At 36.2% G+C, this 12,668-nt stretch overlaps 1 protein-coding gene across 6 annotated transcripts in view; it reads left to right on the top strand.

Moving 5' to 3' along the window:
- Nucleotides 1–12,668, top strand: part of KCNH7 (potassium voltage-gated channel subfamily H member 7) — a 486,826-nt gene that overhangs the window by 73,543 nt on the left and 400,615 nt on the right. The window lies entirely within an intron of this gene.

The following is a 12,668-nucleotide window of genomic DNA, read 5'->3' as shown; positions in this document are numbered from 1 at the left end:
TTTTTTTTCTAGGTATCTAATATCCAAGTCAATGGCTTATCCCTGTCAATTCTGTTCTAGCCATTGTTCTTGTGGTAATTTGTAGAGTGGTGATTATTTATGCCTGCATGTAATTTAAGTGGATCAATCAGTCTGTTTCATGCATTTTTGAAAGCATTTAGGTATCATTTTCAATTTTAATCAGTTTCTAATGATACCTTAGAATTATCTTGCTGGCTTATACTAGTTTTTATCAACTTTATCAATATTTAGATAATTGCAGAAGAAAATACAATATGTTGTCTAGTTATAAGATGCTATTAAGGACAATATGTGAAGAAAGATATTCCCTTATAAAGGATTTCATTATTAGTACTTATGTAAAATATTGCTACCTTGTGCCTTGAATTTTTATAGTCATACCAGTCATAAAATGAAAGCATCACTGGTTATTGTAGATGTTGATATTTTTCTTTTATAATATGCAATTTTCCAAGACAGCATACTGCCTGTAGATTTCCCAGTTCCTGCCTTACACTTTTCTGGCTTGAGATTCACATGAAACCTTAAGGAAATTTTTAGTCATAGTAATACATTATTTGAAAAATATTTACCCACTTCTGATGTGGAAAATATAAACAAAGGAAAAGGCAAGTGTTTAGAAAGAAAAATACTAGAAAGAAGTTTACAAACACCGTCTACTGGTATAAAATCTTTGCTTCAGGTGGAGAACTGCCCCCCTCCTTCCATACACACCTAAACCCTAAAGCACCTTCATTATGCTCTCCTTGATCCATTATGTACTTGCTGCACTGTTTAAAGATGCGTCCAATTAAGAACAAAAACAATAAATTTTATCCACAGAGGCTACTCTAGTAGTCATCACACAGTAGGTACTAGATAAATATGTAATGAATGAAGGAACCAATATATACAAGCAGTATAAAACACTCCGGCTGTAAATGCTTTCTTTCAAGTTAATTTTCCACCAGGTGATCAACCTAACTCCGACAAAACTTGTAGCACTCTCTATGTCCCCTGGCCATTCTTCTCTATTAACCAATCCCTAGTCCCTCCTTTCTTTCTCCTGTTCAGTTCACTCAGACATTTACTATTTGCTAAGGCATCATGCTCTGACCACTTTATACTCTACCAATTTGGGAATTTTTTTCTGATCATTTTAAGTATCAGCATAGTGATAGAAATGAGAAACATACTGTGTAACTTGCAGTGAATAATGTGCAGTTTTAAATAATGAAAGTCAATAATGTTGAAGGGATGCTGAGCAGATGCTATTTGCAATGAACAATTGTATCTACTTGGCTTATCATAAATGGGATGCAAAATGGCACAGTGGTAATTGATGTAAGAGTGAATATAGATGCAAGACTTTGCCTTAAAGATGCTGACCAGTTCAGTGATTGGAAATGACTCAGAAATAGTACTTTTAGTGTTTATTGAGTTACTCAGAATAGTGCTCAGTGAACTATGGTTGCTGTCTTAAAAGAGTGTACATTCCTTTATGATAGTCAGTTTGTATAATTCAGACAAAGTTATAGCAGTTAAAAGAAATGCATCATTTGCAGGGGATTTTGTGACATCTTTCCTGAACTACACTTTGAAGGGTGGAAAATATATTGGACAGAGGAAGAATTATAGTAACAGTGATGGATCTTATCATCTCTAGTCTATCTATCATATAATAAAATGCTTTCAAGATGTCATAATGAATCTGTTATTTTAGTGGCTGAGTCTTCTTTTAGTCACATTGAATGAACTGCTGAAATAATAGTTTCTTAATTGTATAGAATATATTGACTGCTTATTCTGAATAAAACACAGGTTGAGAATCATGTCTCATGTCTCATGGGGTGCCTGGAAGTCTCAGTCAGTTAAATGCCTGACTCTTGATTTCGGCTCAGTCTTGATCTTGAAGTTTGTGAGTTCGAGCCCCTCATCGGGATCTGTGCTGATGGCATGGAGACTGCTTGGGATTCTCTCTCCCTCTCTGTCTCTCCCCCGCCCCCAACCCCCCACACACTGACACCTGCTCCCTCTCTCTCTCAAAATAAATAAATAAATTTAAAACACATATTTCCCATGTTTAACTATATCTTTACAGTTTTTCCACAGATATTCACATTAATTATATAATTTCATGTCTCATGGATTTTCTAAAGTAGAAAGGCCAGGAGTTAAGATACTTATTATATAAACAATGAGTTTGGGGCACAGAGATAGTATGACTAAAATCCAATTCTCATGGCTCCAGCCAACTTTCTTCAGAATTTCTTAAAGGAGCCCAAACTTTAATAACGTATCAAAAAACACTTGACACGTTAGAATGAGTTCTAAATGAGTGATGTGCACAATACCACTAGGATTGAGAAGAGGCCTCCAATCTGTACCATGGTCTTTGTTGATTCTTCCTCTGCTGAGTAGACCAGAACAAATCTAAAAACTACTCCTTTTCTTCTCACTGCTCTCACACTTCCTACTCTTACCCCTGTCCTAGGCATTATCCCTTCCAACATGAGCTTCATTAGCTTAAGTTATTTGCTGCCCAGATGTTAAAACAAGGACTCATTCATGTATATGTTATTTCATGATCCATTTAAAAGGAATTGTAGGGGCGTCTGGTGGCTTAGCTGGTTAAGTGTTTGACCTCAGCTCAGGTCATGAAAAATAAATAGTAATAAAAGGAGATATATAGTATATAGGGAAAAAAAGGGAAAAAAAACCTGAGGGAAAAATAAAAGTCTTGGCCATTGAAAGTAAAATGTATAGATGAGTGAAGCCAGGCTGAGAGACAGAGGGACCGGGGGCGGGGGGGGGGGGCAGGAGATCTAAAGAATAGAGAGGATGGGGAAAGAATGGAGACTTGTTGCCCCTTGGGAGAGAAAGAGCAACCCTGGATCTTGGTTTCCCAAATCCTCTGTCCATCTCTGAGGGACTCACCTTTACTGTTTCCTTTCCTTGGAGTATCAGCAACCAATTCAAACTAGGTTGGGGCAGGCGTTGGGGGGAGGCAGCTGAGACTTACTGGAAGAATGAGAGTTTCTGTCAGAATTAAAGGAATAATTAAACAAACAATAGAAAGGGCAGAGGCTGGACCACTCATGTACCCATAACTGAGAAACAACTGGAGCCACAGACTCAAATATACCAGATACTCTTGACTAACTCCTGTGTGAGGTACATCACATTCTCACACCATTGTCAGGGGCAGGAGGGGAAGGTACTGTTAAAACTTACCAGACTGGGGTGCCTGGGTGGCTCAGTCGGTTAAGCGATGGAACCTTGACCTCCGCTTAGATCATGATCTCACAGTTCACGAGTTCGAGCCCTGCATCGGGCTCCTCACTGACAGCATGGAGCCTACTTGGGATTCTGTCTCTCCCTCTCTCTCTGCCCGTCTCCTGCTCTCTCTGGCCCACTCCCTCAAAATAAATAAACTTAAAAAATATCTTACCAGATTAAGATCAGACTGCCTGACTTCAAATACCATACCATCCCTCACACGCACTAAGGCTTGGTTAACAACTCCAAGTTATAGTTTGCTCACTTATGTAATGTGGTGACTAAAGATAGGATTGTAAAACATTTAAAGTGCTTAGTACTTGCAGTGTCTGAACTCAACAAATATCAGCTGTTGTTATAGTTGTTGTAACAGATATTTTGCCTTTGGGGACTCACTTCTCATAGTGCTGTTGCCTGATAGAAACAGTCTCTGTTCTGTACGTTCTAGTTTGAAAACAGCTTGAGATTGTTCCTAATTATCCTAAGTATGGTCATGTGTTTAGACTATAAGAATATGGGGACTTTGGGGGCGCCTGGGTGGCTCAGTCGGTTAAGCGTCCGACTTCAGCTCAGGTCACGATCTCACGGTCCATGAGTTCGAGCCCCGCGTTGGGCTTTGGGCGGATGGCTCAGAGCCTGGAGCCTGCTTCTGATTCTGTGTCTCCCTCTCTCTCTGCTCCTCCCCCGTTCATGCTCTGTCTCTCTGTCTCAAAAATAAATAAACGTTAAAAAAAAAAAAAAAAAATTAAAAAAAAAAAAAAAAAAAAAAAAAAAAAAAAGAATATGGGGACTTTGGAACTACAACTTTGAAGTCAGAAGGGGAGGGACATTTTCACAGAAAAAGAAGGGAAGAATGCCAAGCAGATAAAGAAATAGATGTTCGCCACATGTAGATATCTGCAGTATCTATCTTATGCTTACAAAAAGTCTCTCTTCATTTAAGCTTGCTTGAGTGGGTCTCTAACTGAATCCCTGATGTAGATATCAATGTAAACATAGGTACAAAAGTAGTTGAAGTGGGGCCCCTGGGTGACTCAGTTGGTTAAGCATCTGACTCTTGGTTTCAGCTCAGGTCATGATCTCACACTTTGTGAGTTCAAGCCCCACATCAGGCTCTGTGCTGACAGTGCAGTCTCCTTGGAATTCTCTCTCTCCCTCTCTCTCTCTCTCTCTCTCTCTCTCTCTCTCTGACCCTCCCTTGCTCTCTCTCTGAAAATAAATAAATAAAACATTAAAAAAAGGTAGTTGAAGAAAATACAGACACAGATAGATTAGATAGATATTATGTGGCCAAAGATCATTGTTTGGTCAGTTTTATAGAATAGGAAAAACAAGCTTAGGTTTGCTGTAATGTAGCGATGTGATTCTTACGTAGGAAACTTTTACAAAACACTCATAAACTTAGAAATCACGGCCAAGCAACTATAATGATATCTAAATTATAATTACCTGCTGCTCTACATATAAATAATGTTTTGTTTGTAATTGGAAAATAATACTTTGTGCTGATTTAAGGAAGTTTTATTAGCATGCGTATCTAGAGACATTTTAAGTGAGTTGTTCAAAATGACTGTGTTTATGCATTCAATAGAGTATATATCTAAAAGGAAAATCCTTGTTCAGCAGATGCTGTAATGAAATAAATGCAGTGAAAAAAAATTGAAGCTGAACGTATTCATACGCATCCCAAATACTTACCATTTCTGGTGCAATTAGGTTTGAAAGACAAGTGATTCACTACTTTTGATCACATTAAGAATACTAGTATATGACTCAAAAGATAGCATTTAGAGGACTAATGAAGGGATCTTAATAACTTAGCCTAAAATCAAAATTTATAATATTTTTCCCTTTTAATCATGACTAAATGATTATACCTTTCCATCCTAAGGATCACAGACCTTACGGGCTTGCAGAATTATGAAAAATCCATAAAAGAAATAAGCATTAGCTGAAGATTCAATAAAAAAATGTCTTGCACACATGTAATTCTAATATAAGGAGAAGTTGTTGAGATTGATAAAAATTTAAATCAACTACTGAATAATGGTTCAGGGCACTAATTGTATCTTTAATCAGTATATGTCATAATAAAGTATTATGTGCAAACTTGAGACATGTTTAAAATTATGTAAAGTTGTTCTTATACTGAAAAAGATCAGAAGCCCCTACTTTAGATTCTCACTGAAATACATCATATTTCTCAACTATGTCAGGGAATTGTTATATAAATTTTCTATCATCATAAGCTGTATTTACAGCATTAAGAAATTATCTGCTGCATGCTGCACAATTAGTTAACATCGTGAATGTATTACGACACTTTCCCCATAAGCTACGGGCATACCTCATTTTATTGTACTTTGCTTTATTGCACTTTCAGATGTTGCATTTTTTACAAATTGAAGGTTTGTGGCAATCCCATAGAGCAGTCTATCAGTACCATTTCTCCAATAGCATTTGCTCATTTTGTCTTTGTCTCACATTTTGATAATTCTCACAATATTAATTTTTTTTATTACGATTATATTTGTTATGGTGACCTATGGTCAGGGAGCCTTGAGGTTACTATTATAATTGTTTTGACACCATGAAATGTACTCGTATAGGATGGCAAACTTAATTGATGCATGTTGTGCTTATTCTGGCTGTTTCATTAACTGGCCATCCCCCCTCTCTCTCTCTTTCCTTGGGCTTCCCTATTTCCTGGGACAAAACAATACGGCAACTAGGCCAGTTAATAACCCTGGCCTGTAAGGGTTCAAGTGAAAGGAAAAGTTGCACATTTCTTACTTGAAATCAAATTCTAGAAATGATTAAGCTGAGTGAGGAAGGCATGTTGAAAACCAGACCTCCTGAGTCTGTTTAAAGCGTTAGCCAAGTTGTAAATGCAAAGGAAAAGGTCTTAAAGGAAATCAAAAGGGCTGCTCCAGCAAACAAATGAGAAGAAAGCAAAATAACCTTATTGCTGGTCTGGAGGAAGTTTTAGCGTTCTGGATAGAGGATCAGACGAGCCACCACATTCTCTTAGGCCAAAGCCTAATTCAGAGTAAGGCTCTAACTCACTTTGATTCTATGAAAGCTAAGAGAGGAGAGGAAGGTGCAGAAGGAAGTTTGAAGCGAGCAGAGGTTGTTTCATGAGGTTTAAGGAAAGAAGCCATCATAACAAAAGTGCAAGGTGAAGCAGTAAGCACTGATGTAGAAGCTGCAGCAAGTTATCCAGAAGATCTAGCTAAGAGAATTAAAGAAGGTGGCTACACTAGACAACAAATTTTCGGGGTAGAAGAAGATGCCATCTACTGGAAGAAGATCCCATCTAGGACGTTCATAGCTAGAGAGGAGAAGTCAAGACCTGACTTCAAAGCTTCAAAGGATAGGCTGATTCTCTTGTTAGGGGGTGATGAAGCACATGACTTTAAGTTGAAGCCAATGCTCATTTACCATTTTGAAAATCCTAGGGTGCTTAAGAATTATACCAAATGCAGGGCACCTGGGTGGCTCAGTCAGTTAAGCATCCGACTCTTGATTTCGGCTCAGATCATGATGTGGTAAGATTGAGCCCCATGACAGACTCCATGCTCAGCATGGAGCCCACTTAAGATTCTTTCTCTCCCTGTCTCTCTGTCCCTCCCCAATTTGCATTTGCTTTCATTCTCAAAAAAAAAAAAAAGTTATACTAAATGAATTCTGCCTGTGCTCTAGATGGAACAATAAAGCCAGGATGATGGCACATCTGTTTATAACATGGTTTATTAAATATTTTAAGGCTACTGTTGAAAACTATTTCTCAGAAAAAAAAGATTTCTTTCAAATTATTACTGTTAATTGGCAATGCACCTGGTCATTCAAGAGCTCTGATGGAGATATATGAGATTAATGTTATTTTCATGCCTACTACACAATATTCATTATGCAGTGCAGAATTCAAGGGGGTAATTTTGACTTTCGAGTCTTATTATCCAAGAAATACATTTCATAAGGCTATAGCTGCCATAAATAGCAATTCCTCTGTTGGATCTTGGCAAAGTAAATTGAAAATGTCCTGAAATGGATTCACCATTCTAGATGCCATTAAGACCATTCATGATTCATTGCAAGATGCCAACATATCAGCATTAACAGCATTTTGGAAGAAGCTGATTCCAACCCTCACAGATGACTTTGAAAGGCTCAAGACTTCAGTGGAGGAAGTAACTGTGGATGTGGTAGACATAGCAAGATAACTACAATTAGAAGTGGGGCCTGAAGATGGGACTGTATGGCTTCAAACTCATGATAAAACTTGAATGGATGAGGAGTTGTTTCGTATTGATGAGCAAAGACAGTGGCTTCTTGAGATAGAATCGACCCCTGGTGAAGATTTTGTAAAGATTGTGGAAACCAAAACACATGATTTAAAATATTACAAAACTTAGTTGCTAAAGCAGTGGCGATGTTTGAGAAAATTGACTCCAATTTGAAAGTTCCACTATGGGTAAAACGGGTAAAAAAAAAATCAAACACCATCACATGCCACCAGAGAAATTGTTTCTGAAAGGAAGAATCAACGTGGCAGACATCATTGTTGTCTTATTTTAAGAAATTGGCCCAGTCACCCAACCTTCAGTAACTACCATGCTCATCAGTTAGCAGACATTAACGTCAATCCAACACCAGCAAAAAAGATTATGACTTGCTGGAAGCTCAGATGATGGTTAGCATTTTTTTAGCGATAAAGGATTTTTAAATTAAGCTGTGTACTTTAGTTTTTTAGGCATAATGCTATTATTGCACACTTAGACTTAGAGGGTAGTATAAATATAACTTTTATATATACAATAGGAAACCAAAAACAAAACAAAACTATGTGACTTGCTTTATTGCAATACTGTATTTGCTTTTTTGCAGTGTTCTGGAACCAAATATACAGTATCTCCAAGGTATGCCTGTACATTATTATCACATTATGCACAAAGTTATCACATACTCATTCTTCAGGGTTTTGTATCTTTTCAATGTATTAATAGGTGAGACTCTGAAGCATAATTTGACAATATTTGTAGCAATGTTGAGAAGGAATTTGGGAAACAAATAGCCATTATTATCTAGAAAGTAATTACTGACACACTTGTAACAAGTTTAAATTGTTTGAGCGTCTCTGGTTTTAAGAATTCTAAAAGTTTACCTTTCTCTGTTTTTCTTCCCTCTTCTCTTCTTCCTCTGCCCTTCCTCCTTCCTTCTTTCTGTGTCTTACTCCTTTTTTCTTTTCTTCCTTTCCTTCTTTCTTCCTTATATTTGGTCCTTAATCCAATTAAACCTGGTTGCAACTTCATTCCAACCCATGTCAGTGATAAGTTCAAAAACAATCATTTTAATCTTTATTATTTTTAATTTGTAGAGGTCTAGGGCTTACATTGTCCAATAGATTGAGAAGACTTGATTGATTAATTCATTGTGGTCACCACTGAAGATGTACCTTGACTTACCTTAGAGATCTACTTAAAAGATGGCATTTCTCTTATCACATTCACTCTCTCAATGCTGTGCTGGACATTTCTCCCTAGATTGCAGTAACATCCATGCAACTCCTCCTCCTCAGGGATGTGCCACTTTCTATGACCTGTGTGTGAGACTAGGTTGTTGATCACCACCATTAATAGAAAAAGCAATCCAAGTCACTTATCTGGATAGGCAACTTCCCTTTGTATTCAGGAGTCTCAATTTCTCTATTCATTTTATTATGTAGATAAATACGATTTAATAATCTCTTCAGAGATCTAAGTTTTCCCAAACAAATGACTGTTGCTCCTGGAGGTAAAAGAAGCAGAGACCCAATCATTATGTACCTATTTGGGAAAGGGTGGGAAAGTGTGTCTCCTTTCTTAAAAAGGCAAAAACTTCTCAGGTCATTCATCAAGAAACTTTTATTGGATCGATCTATTACACTATATTTAAATATTCTTTATGTCATCCTTTTCTTCCTTAAATAAATCACTGTTCTTCCTTTATATTTCTTTGATCTCAAAATGAGTTCATAATGGTATTCTTAAATTTCCTCCCATGCATAGTGTATCGTGACAGTTCAAAATTTAGTTAAAGAGCAATAGAGTTTTTATTGTTTGTTTGCTTTCAGTTATTGCAACTTCTGTAAATTGATTCACATTTTAAGTATACAGGATGAATCTATAAGAGGATTCAATAATAAAGCCTTTGGTATAGGGAATAATTCCTTCCAAATTTAATGCTTTATCAGAGCTGATGGCATGTATTTTCATGTCTATAGCATTAACACAACTACAGAAACCAAATTACTACCTAAAGCTAAAGAATTTCCTCAACATTTTAAGACTGATGGTTATAAAAAAAGTATTTTTTTTCTGTTTGTTTAAACATAATATATTCTTCAATACCATTATAACCTTGCTGCTTACACTGGATACTAACCAATCTTTAATGATTGCCCAGGAGCTCAGGAGATTGTCCTCTCCAGTGATAAAAGTACAATCTTGAAGATTACTGATGAAATGATGTAGCTTTATTGCTAAAGTTTAAACCTGACAATAATATCTATATGTGATTTCCTGACTTTACCTAATCTCAAATTTTCAATATCTCATATTTCCTAGAACAAACTCATTAAATATCCATTTGTTTATTCAACAAATATTTACTTAGCTCTTACTATGTTCCAGGCACAGTTGGTTTCATGGAAACAGAGAATAGATTCTCGTCCTTTTTTTCCCTGGCGTTAACAGACCAGGTCTGCATATATAATCTCCAGTCTTACTCACTGTATTCACTCTAGCTTTGATTCTGTCCAGGTACAGTGAGCTCATTGAGATTAAGGTCACCTCAGAAGTGCATGGTGCAGAATCGTGGATTAAATGGTGGAGTGTATGAAAACATAGCACTTGATGGCAGTGTGTCTGATAGGTGCTAAATTTTGGAGAAACCATATAACTTGACAGTTGTCCCAACAAACAAGGTCTTTGGCTGCTATTTACTTATAGTAGAAATGTGTGCTGTGCTTATTACCTTGTGAGAAATCTACGGTCTGATACCATGTTCTTTCAGAACATGGTGTCGGGGTGCGGGGGGGAGGTGAATACTTTCACATCATTCTTTGTAGCATGTTTTTGAGCTCTGCAGAAATAATCATCTCTGCATGGCAGTTCCTTTATTTAGGAATTTTGGTATTTTTGTGATCAAAAGCTTCCCGGAATATACATTTTGGTGGGGTCGGGGGAGATGACGGCGAAGTAAGTCTATAGTCATTTCAGGGAGATTGTATTTTGTTTTCTATTTCTTGACAGATTTAAATTCTAGCAATAAAACTGTATCATTTCATCACTATTACCCTCAAGACAGCACTTTTAGAAAGGAAAAATGCGTTAAATAGACTAATTGGGGAACCTGAAGTCTAAGTCACTAAAATCACCTGCCTGTTCAATACTTGTTGAGAGGTTTGTCTGGAAGCCTTTCTTTCAATCGTCCCTAACATTTAAAATCTAAACACTGATATTCCCATTTTAATTTTAGCTAGTACCAGAAGGAAATGGTAAAACAGCAGATGATTACCTCAGTAATTCATTCCATATTTTCTAACAGCTTTACAGATTCAAATAAAAAATAATAATCTAAAAATAAAAAAAAGACACTACTAAAATTAAACATAGAAAAATATTCTTAAACGAAGAGATTTTTTTTTTTCTTCATACTCTCCCAAATGGTGGAAAGAAAATAACAGCACAATGTAAACAGGACCTAATTTTACCACTGCTTATGTGTTGATGACTAACTTGGACTTTTAAAGAAAGTCATAGTTTCAAGTCCTATTACTTTAAATTTTGTGATTATTTAGCTAAAGGATTAGTTGGTATTTGTTTTTGAATTTGCATTACCTAAGAGCAAATGACACTTTAGACATACTTTCTGTATAAGTTAAATTAAATTGCTCTTGAAAACAAGTCCTTAAGTGTTTTGATTTAGTTTAGTTAATAGTTTCAAATGAAAGCAACAGAGATGAGATTTTCCTCAGATGTCAAAGAAAGGAGACTGAAGCCGGATAAGTGTCACTTCAACAATAGGCATTTGTGAGGACTCTAATATATCCCAGGACTTCTCCTAGACTCTGGGTATAGCAACAAACAAATAGGCAAGGCCATTGCTCCTGCATCGTTTATATTTGAACCTATGACTTATTAAAACTGATCTTGGTAAGTCATTTTACCTCTTATGGTTATTTTTCTAAATAAGATTAGCTTCCTCTTTTTTTTTTTTTTTTTAATTTTAGAGAGAGAGAGAAATTGCTGGTAGAGGATAGGGACAGAGAGAGAGAGAGTGAGAGAGAGAGAGAGAGAGAGAGAGAGAGAGAGAGAATCTTAAACAGGCTCCATTCTTGCCTGATGCAGGGCTCAATCCCATGACCCTTGGATCATGACCTAAACCGAAATCAAGAGTTAGGTGCTCAACCAAGTGAACCACCCAAGCACCCCAAGATTAGCCTCCTCTTTAGTTCAAATACTATTGATATTTTTATATATTTTGAGAGGAAGATATATAAAATTTTATCAGTCTCTTGAAGTCTACTGAATAAAAAAGCTAATATTTCTTTTTATATTTCTTTTATAACAACTCATTTCTGATGAATAACTTATGAAAATTAAAAATAGAATTCTTTATTTTAGTCAATGTAATTAGAACATATCCCTTAAAATGTGAAACATTGAATTTACTAATGTCACTTGCTTTTCTTAACTTAGTATTTTGTTAGTAGTAAGACCTCAACTTACCTAATCCAATAACAATAAAGCAGATGTAAATAGGATTACTACTCTGGTTGTGGAACACACAACTTCTAGCTTTCTTTAAGATTGTCATTTAAAAAAAAAAATTTTAATGTTTATTTTTAAAAGAGAAAGAGACAGAGTACGAGCAGGCAAAGGGCAGAGAGAGAGGGAGACACAGAATCTGAAGCAGGCTCCAGGCTCTGAGCTGACAGCACAGAGCCCAATGTGGAGCTTGAACTCACTAACCTGGAGATCATGACCTGAGCCAAAGTCAGATGCTTAACTGACTGAGCCACCCAGGTGCCCCAAGATTGTCATTGAGATTTACCAAGAATATGCTGATGATTTTAATTCCCAAATCCAAGTCAATTATAGCTCATGATTAGTATTTCATGTCATAACATAAATAATATGGTAAAAATTTTCATGAGTCAATAATGAAACAATAATGTTTGTTTGGATGTGTCCATAAGTGGTTGAAATTTCTGTCATCACATCTTAAAATGTAATGTATCTTAAGATACACTGTAGTTCTTCCATTTGTGTTTGCTAGGAATTATTCACTGTGACCATCTTTACAGTTAAATCTACATTTACACAATTTCACATGAGGATTCCATC

This window comes from Leopardus geoffroyi, chromosome C1 (assembly GCF_018350155.1).
Source record: "Leopardus geoffroyi isolate Oge1 chromosome C1, O.geoffroyi_Oge1_pat1.0, whole genome shotgun sequence".
NCBI lineage: Eukaryota > Metazoa > Chordata > Mammalia > Carnivora > Felidae > Leopardus > Leopardus geoffroyi.
The sequence above is the reverse complement of the archived record's forward strand: the minus strand, read 5'-3'. Positions and strand labels throughout refer to the sequence as shown.